Genomic DNA, 8,968 nt, shown 5'->3' with positions numbered 1-8,968 from the left:
CTTCCGTATGGTGTAACACATGGTGCTAAGGACCTCAAGTTTGTCTGAATTAGGGATGGGATGAATAATCCCTTCATGTACAAATACCTACTAATCCCAAAATAGTTTTGGGATTCTAGTTTTTACTAGCTTTTTCTCCAGGGAGCTCCACCAATAGAAGGGGGAGAGGAGTGCCACTTGCCCAGAGCAGTCTGATGGGAGTAGCCTGGCTTTAGGCAGTCTGGTCTGATGTCCTGGTCTCCCTGACTACTTATTTATTCATTTAACCAGAGAGTTGCAGGAATGTCGAATACGATTGTTCCTCCACTGACTGTCTTTCCCTGCTTGACGGTGAGGCCTACAATAAGGCTGCATTTTTCTCTAGTGCAGAGGTTCCCGAACTGCGGTTCGCAAAACATATCCTTGCTTGGTCATCCCTGGAGAACTGGCCGGTCACGTGGTGCTGTTTCTCCTTGTATCTGCCTGCTAAATTTCATTAAATAAACAGATGTATTTTTAGGCTTATCAGTTTCCCAATGTCACTTCGTGCTGGCAAGTTCTGTAGCTGCCACAGGGATATTACATACTCCTGAACAGAGGGAATATGGTGGCACAATTGTGTGGCCTGTGCAGTAGTGAATGAGAAGGGAGATGGTCCATGAGAAGATCACTGTTAAGATACGACTCAAGCACTGAAAAATTGGGAACCCACCCTGTAGTTCATGCCATGATATATGTTTTAGGTTGTGTAGTAGACTAAGGATCATGTGCATGTGAAGTAAAATAAACATCAACTGGAAACGTCTGAAACTGAACTTTTTGCATTTAGTTCCTAAAAACAGCCTCTGAATATTTCAGACAATAAATGTTGAAATCCATAGCCCTAATTCCAACCCCAACATTATTTGTCACGTGTCAGCAGTGTGCTTGGTACTTCAAAATAAGACAACCCAGTCTCTGTCCCAAGTAGCTTACCCTAAAGATGACAGACAAATGGGATGCAAAAAGCTAGTCATCAGTGTTAGGGATGTTGCACCCATTCAGCTGCACTGGTATAAATCCAGAGGGTAAACTCAGAGCAGCAGCTTCAAGCCAGGGCATACCACATCAGTGCAGTTATCCCAGTGCAAAACTCCCTAGTGTAGACGAGGTCCAAGCATATGTGACTCATGATGAATGCAGTGCAGGAATCTAGCAGTAGCAGTCTCCAGAAAATTATGTGGAAGATGGGCAGGTCTAACTTGGAATGTGCATATGTAAGTCTTTATATTCTAAAATATAAACTCAGAACAACGGGTTGGAGTAGATGATGCTAGACACTGTCAATTCTGGGAAGTTGTCGTATAAATAAGAGATGTTAGTTTTCTTCGTTGCACCTCAAAGGGAGCACCATGTGAATATTAAAAGTGTGCTGGCAGAAAGTCACACGTGTCTCTATTGGAACAGTGTTACTGATTCTTTGACACAGGTATGAGCGTCCTCATTTGGAGTGGGAACAGTGCAAACTAGCTGTTAAAATTCCAGTGAGTGCTCCTCAAAGCCTACCCTGTTTTGAGTCACTTCTGTATTGTCTTCACCAGCTGCTTTAAATTGGCTTTGACCGAACATACCTCCTGTATGTGTCAGTTCTGCCTACCCACGTTCAGATGTCACCATCACTAAGATGGCATTTGGTGAGTCATCATATTGACTCCCAGCAAATCATTTTCTTTGATTATTTATTATTCATGATTGAAAGCACTTCTGCAGACTCACCCCGGTGAGGGTCCTTTCTCTGCAGTTTCCAGAGACAGTTCGGAGCTGTGGTCAACATGACACACCTCACAGGGGCAGCCTGCCCCTTTGGTACAAACAGCAGTGGGAACACTTCCCCGGAGCTTCTCTGCCTTTTGATCTTTAAACTTCTGTGAGAGGAGTTGTGAGTTTTCAGATTTTCCTACCTTTCAGCTCTAACCTTCTCCTTTCCTTGGCTTGTTTATCCTCCATCCAACCAGCTACTTCTCCAACCAAGATTTTTCAAGCTTATTGTGCATAATCTGAGATACTCCCCCTTGCCCACTTCTCTCCCTGAGTGCAGAGGGTAGAGGCCGATCTGCCATGAGCAAGCCATGAATCCTCTCTCCAGAGTAGAAATGCGGAGACTGGCAGTGGGTGACGGTAGCTAGAGATTCTAACGTAGACTAGAATCTGGGGTAAGAAGTTTCAGAGTAACAGCCGTGTTAGTCTGTATTCACAAAAAGAAAAGGAGTACTTGTGGCACCTTAGAGACTAACCAATTTATTTGAGCATGAGCTTTCGTGAGCTACAGCTCACTTCATCGGATGCATACTGTGGAGGTCCTGATGCCTCTCTGGGGAAGAGGTAAAGGAAGAAGAAATGCAGAACATTAAGGCCTAGTTTACACTACAATACTAAACAGTTGCAGAGCAGTTGTCAGTGATAAGCTTAACACTGAGCACCACTGAGTTGCAAGGGTAGACAAGGAAAAACCACATTCAGCATTGTTTCAGCTAACCACTTACACCTTGTGTTATGAGCAAGGTTTGAGCACAATCATCTGAAAGAATGCTGAACACAAGTGCTCTTGTAGCTAGCCTTTGCTCAATACCAGTTCAGCTAAACCAATTGCGGACAACCATGTTCGCAGTGTTTTGATTCTGAAGCAGAGACGAGGCCTAAATGACCGTAAAGAGAAAAAGAATAAGAAAGGACAAAGGGTTGAGTTAAAGTGGCAACTGAAACAATGGAAGCTTCTTTAAAACAGTTGAATCTGTGTCAAATTGCTGCTGGGCAGCATTTATCTAAATTAGTCAATAAAATGAATGGAATGTGCCTGTCAAGGCTACCTTGAAAATCAGTCAGTATAAAGGAAATGGGAACTCCCAGGAGTGGAAGAGCTCAGTAGCTTTACATTTGCTTTTGAAAATGATGAAACAATGATTCCCCACACAATTGTGGTGGAACAGGTAATGAAATGCCCTACTAGAATTAATGGCCCAGTTTGGGGAAAGAGGGGGCTTGACCAAGGTCTGTTTACCTGCCTAGTAAGTTCTCACATTGAAAGGGCTCTGCTCTTTTGTTAGCATGATCAAAGGAACCAATGGCTGCGCTATACAGAGAATTTTAAAGTATCTAATTAATGCAGTAGGCTGAGGGGAAGGGGCAGAGAGAGGGATGCTCTCAGATAGTTTGCTCAATGGTGAGGCAGACATTTCTGTGTGTAAGACATCTAATAACCTGGAATCACTTAAAATCTCCTGCTTAATTCCAAAAGCATGCAGCAATGCCTTAGAAGTGAGGGGTGAGAAGAGCAATGTTCCCTGCAGGAAAAACCCTTCCTAACCCAGTCAGCTGCCATCACACACTCAAAAAGCCTGGAGAAAAATATAGCAACTAGTTAGTCAAAACGATGATGTGCCCCTAGACCTGGGCAGACCTTTCCCTCTCCCCTCCACCTCTCTGGAATCCACCAGGTGATTTTTCAGTTTAAGACTGAATGAGCATTTTTCCATTCAGCTCTCAACAAAAATCATGTTAAAAATGATGGTGGGATTTCCAGTTTCAAGAGAAGCTGTGGAAGGCCTCAGCTGCTGGACATCACAGGGACAAGAGCTTGCACAGAAATGTCTCCTGTCTATGGCCTGTGGGAGCTCTATCAGTGCATCTGACCTGGCAAAACTCCAGCATGTGGACTAGGTGGTTCTTTATTCTGTTAGCTGAATTTCTAGACAAAATTGTCCTGTCTTCTAAGTGCTGTGGGAGTAACTGGTGAGATGTCGGTGGCTGCTGGGTAGCTCAGAAGAGAGAAGGGGCCTACCTACATTAATGTTTGAAATTTTTACAGTTTCATTTGTGTTCCTGCTTCTTTGGTGTGTGACAAACAACCTAGTATGTGTGGACTGACCTGTCCCAAGTCAGAGGGACAGACCTTTTACAGACACCTCGCGTTTTTCTGCTTTTCTCCTATCTTTAATGCTATGATCCTGTTTTTTAAAAAACATCTGAAGGCCCTTATCCCTTGTTTGAACTAGTGTGTAAGGCCCCGATAACACAATATTTACTTGGGCAAAATTCCTATTAAAGTTGATAGGAATTTTCTGGGAGAAAGAAGCATTATAGGGTCACATCCCAACTGTTGTAAACCTGGAAAGCAGCTTACCGTTGTAAACAGCAATGACTTTCCATAAAGTTTTCTAGTAACCTTTAAGTAGCAAAATGTTTCTCAGAGATTGTTGTCTGTAAATGTTATATGGTGATACAGTCCATTGATACGTTGTATCTATTGGCATTATTCCCTCCCTGCAAACGTCTACAGTGACAATGTATTGTGACGTCTGAAGAAGTGGGGTTTTTACCCACGAAAGCTCATGCCCAAATAAATCTGTTAGTCTTTACGGTATAACCTAGTGTCCCATCACAGAGTGTGGTGAGTTTTGTGTAAAACTTGGCATGGAATCTTTGGGAGCTATTTATCTTGGTTGTCCCAAGTCCAGATCAGGAGCAAGCCATGGAAGAGGCTTTTTACATCTGACTTAATAGTGCTACTTTGTTTGAGGAGGAAAGCCTAGGACAAACACATCTGTTTTTGTACAGCACCTAGTACAATGAGATCCTGATCCATGACTGGGGCTTTGTGGCACTGCTACAATATAGATAATGCAAGTGCTAAGTGAAAATGCTGCACACTTTTCCACCGGAGTGTAACTGCCCCAAGTGAACCATTCTGTCATTGAGCCAGTCACTCTGCGGCTGAATCTGGCAACGGGGTCAATAGCTAGTTTTTACTCAATGTTCGCTTTCAAATATATTCAATATATGCAGTAAAACTGTACCATGTGAAGTGCAACATCAAAGCATCAGGAGCAGGCCTGCTTACCTGTCCCTAATCCAGCCCCAATTTCCAGCTACTCCTGGGGAGCTACGTGTCCTAGCAGCCCCCGCTTTCCACTCAAAACTGAGCCATAGTTTGGTAGATTGAGCACAGACTAGGAGATGAGACTTTGAGGTTCTGTTCCTGTCTTGCCACTGGATTGCTGTATAACCTTAGCCAAGACCCTTAACATAGATGCCTCATTTCTGTAAAACTGGGCTACTAGTGCTTAGGCAGATTTGTAAAGCACTTTGAGGCCTGTTTGAAATGCGCTGTATAAGGCCACAGTAATAACATTAACTGGTCCCAGGGCCCCAGATACAAATCTCTCAGCCTCCAGCAGCAGTTGGGTACCAGGAGTGGACTGTACAGCCCCACGCACCTTCTGCATCACTTGATGAACATTCTCATCAGATTTCACCATTCTCCTCCACTTTGACAATGGATCTGCTTCCTTAATTGTCTGTGGCTGTTACGAGTTCCCATTACCAGCTTCTGACTAACCCTTCCCAATCTGCTTAAAAAAAAAAGCCACCTATGCCCAACTCAAATAAATACCCTCTGTCCCTGAAATGTTGGATATTAATGCAAATTCTAAGTATAAAAATCAAAACCTCCAACAAGAAAGCAGACCACAGGCTTGGCAGGACTCTGCTTGATTCACTGATGAACTGCTGGACCTGGTTAGAAGCCTCTCTCTCTTCTTCCCCCTTAAATTTTATTTGTCCACATATGTGCTGAACTGGGGGTGTATTCCCTTATCTTCAGACTGGAATCCACCAGCACAGGTTCTTCACAATAATCTAACCATGATATTAAAGGTGACCTGCAAAAGATCTTTGTTTAAAGTGTTTGACTCTTTTGTTTCTTTATGGTGTAAATGTTCTGGATGGTTTTTGATTCTTTGGTTTCTTTTCTGCTTGTTTGTTATCTTGGAAATATTATGAAGATGAAGCTTTGCTTTGGAAGAGGGGAGAATTGGAGGAGGCAGAGCTTTCTCAGGCTTTCCTTTGAGGAAGTGAGTTGTTTAAATCTTTCCTAATGAAAGCTGTCCGTTTAATATTTTTTTAAAAAGCTCATTTAAATGAAAGAGTTTAAACCACCTGACTAAAACTCTCTTCTCCCCTCTCCATCAGGGGTTCTCACAAGGCCACTCATTCTCCAAAGTGTCTTCCAGCAAAAGAGAAGTCAATATGTGATATTTCTTATGGAGATGGGGAGTATCCAAAAAAATTATTTGGGGGGGAAAGGGAGGTTAGGGGGGAAAAAGGGGTGGGGGTGGGAGGAAGGAAGACTTCTTATACATTATAAAGAACCGAAAACAAACAAACTAAATGAAAAACGGTGTGTGGGAGGGACAGATTGCATGGGGGAGGGATAGAGTATTCACTGGTTTCTTTTACAGGTCACTTATGCAGTTGCCTTTATTGTTGAGAATTGTACTCCAGCCAGCCAGCTGGCATGTTTCCAGTGCCACAATTGCCAGTTGGCTCCCACCATGCAACAATATGGCCCTATATCTCCCACATCACCTCTTCTGTCAGGTATATGGCAAAGCAGCACATGGGAGTAGGTGTTATCCACATCATATGGATGGGGAAACTGAAACACAGGAATGGTACATGAACTGTACAAGGTGACACACCCAGCCAACAGCTGAATAGGGAATAGAGTCCAGATTTTTTTTTCGCCAGTTCCCCTACTTTAACGCCATGGCAATGCTGCTTCCTCTAACATAGGTAGACTCTGTTATTACCCACATGGGGATTTGGCCAACAGTGTTAACACTTCACTCTTCTCATGCATGGTTTTAAGTGGTCAAGAACTTGATTGTATGTCTCATCTGACAAACCCTAGCACAAGGCAGAGTCATTGGTTAGGTACTGATTTAGAAGGAAGTGACTCACCAGCCTTACTTGCTGCATGTAAATGTAGCTTAGGACTTGTCTACATCAGGAAAATTAACCTGCAGAGCTATACCAGACTAACTATGCTGCAATAGCTCCCCATGTGGACACTCTATTCAGAAGAAATTTGGTGTAATTATTCTGAAATAAATACAGAAGGGAATTATTCTGAAATAAAATCTCTTATTCTTGAATAGCATCCACACAGGAATAATGATGCTGGCTAATTTCCCCTAGGTAGACAATGCCTTAGAAGATTCACACTCAAGCATTGACCTGGGTCAACCAACTTAGCCTGTGAGATCTGACAGGAACCTAATGAAAGGCTAAATGGCTACAAGCTAATTTGTACGAGAGAACTTGTATTTTGAATCATCTGGACATCCTCTCATCCTCTTGTGTAAGTTAACACAATACTCTACTGCCCCCGGGCATGGCCTCCTTATTAGTCATCAGAGGCCATTAGAAAACTAACCTAGATATAAAACTGCCAGGCTATATCAGCATTGCAGTGGTCACAGTGCAGCTGTTAACTTGGGGTTCTGTCTGCCATATTTAGGGAACTTTTTGTGGTAATGTAACCATCATCCCCAAAGCAGCTGACCATTAGAAATATTCGCACACATCAATCACAAAATGACATTCTGGCTATTTTAATTCTTAGGAAAACTGGATAATTGCCCAGTCTTTGGGTGTGTGTGTGTATGGGGTGGTGGAGGGGGTTATCTGATGTGCAGGAAAAAGGGAAGGGCTTGGCTGATGAGATAGGGCCAGGAGGAGTCTAGAGTGGAACCAGTACTTTTGCCTGTGACCTGTATGCCTGACACCTACTGTCAGCTGATATCTTCCCAGTTAGGCCAGGAAGATAACAGGGTGAAAGTGGGGAACTTGAACTGGAGCTTTCAGAAAGAGGCAGGAAGCCCCATGCATATCTGTGCTTGGGCTGTGAAGGCTAGTGGCCAAAAGAACACAGCCAGGCAGCATAGATCTGTTGGTCCATGGGACCTTCCGGCATGATCAGAGAGAGGGGCAGGAGTGCACCCAGCCTTGGGGAGAGAAGAGGGATTGAGGAGGTATTAAGAACAAGTGTACTCCTCTTCAGAACCCAAGTTCTGCAATCCCATGCTCTGAGTGGCCCTAGCCTGTTTACCAGAAGCTGGGAGTGGGCGACAAGGGATGGATCACTTGATGATTACCTGTTCTGTTCATTCCCTCTGGGGGACCTGGCATTGGCCATTGTCGGAAGACAGGATACTGGGCTAGATGGACCTTTGGTCTGACCCAGTGTGGCTGTTCTGAAGTTTGTAAGTGTGTAGAACAGAGGACAATCCTCTTCCCCTTCAGCATTGTAAGGGTTAAGTGACTCCCACCTAGCCTTGTGAATTGGATGACAGGCTGGGTTCTTGTTATCTTATTCGCAGGGTTTCCCTATCCAACTTCTTCCAAAGGGCCTGGTCAGAAATGTGTGTGAGACGCACGTTGGCTCTACTGAAGGTGTAGAATGGTAGGTGAGAGATGTGATAAGCATGACTGATGTGATTGCAGGATTGTATCCCACCGCTAGAGGGAGGTGAAATTTCCCCAGCCATCTCTTGGGAGAGGAAACAGAGTAAAATGAAGGCATCTGTGATGTGGGGAGGGTCGGGTAAAAATACAGCTGTATGGGAAAGAGTGTCCTCAGTACAGGTTGAGAAGGAAATGGTGCATATGCTAGTGGGGTTATTTTACAAACAGGAGTGGAATGCAAAAACACCCTCTTGGTTTAAAAACAAACAAACAAAAAAGATTTCCCCATAGTCCAAAAGTCTGTGTTTGCTGATAAACTCCCTCCCTTAGATGGCAGGAAAACTGTACCAAGGCCCAAGCTTCCCTGGGCAGAACCCAACATTACCCTGAGTCCTATTTGGCCCTTTGGCAAGGCCTGTGCCATTGTAGCTGCTATTCCCCGAACCAGAGCTGTGCATTAGAACTCCCTACAGCCATTTTAATCCAGTTCCCCTGAGCTTCAGACTGGGAATCAGTGGCGGCTGCTGGGAGTTGTCACTGCATGACTGGGTTTTTGCTGTAGCGTTAAAAGTGGAAGCATGTGAGTGATCAGATGGCTTCCTCCCAAGCTATGACAGCAGCTGGTCCTCTAATCAGCACGTGGATGGAATGTCCAGGGGACAGCCACATTCCCTTTTACCTGGCATTATTCTCCAGCTGGTGGCTG

This window comes from Natator depressus, chromosome 1, assembly GCF_965152275.1.
Source record: "Natator depressus isolate rNatDep1 chromosome 1, rNatDep2.hap1, whole genome shotgun sequence".
NCBI classification, from domain to species: Eukaryota; Metazoa; Chordata; order Testudines; family Cheloniidae; genus Natator; species Natator depressus.
Note: the sequence above shows the minus strand (reverse complement) of the source record.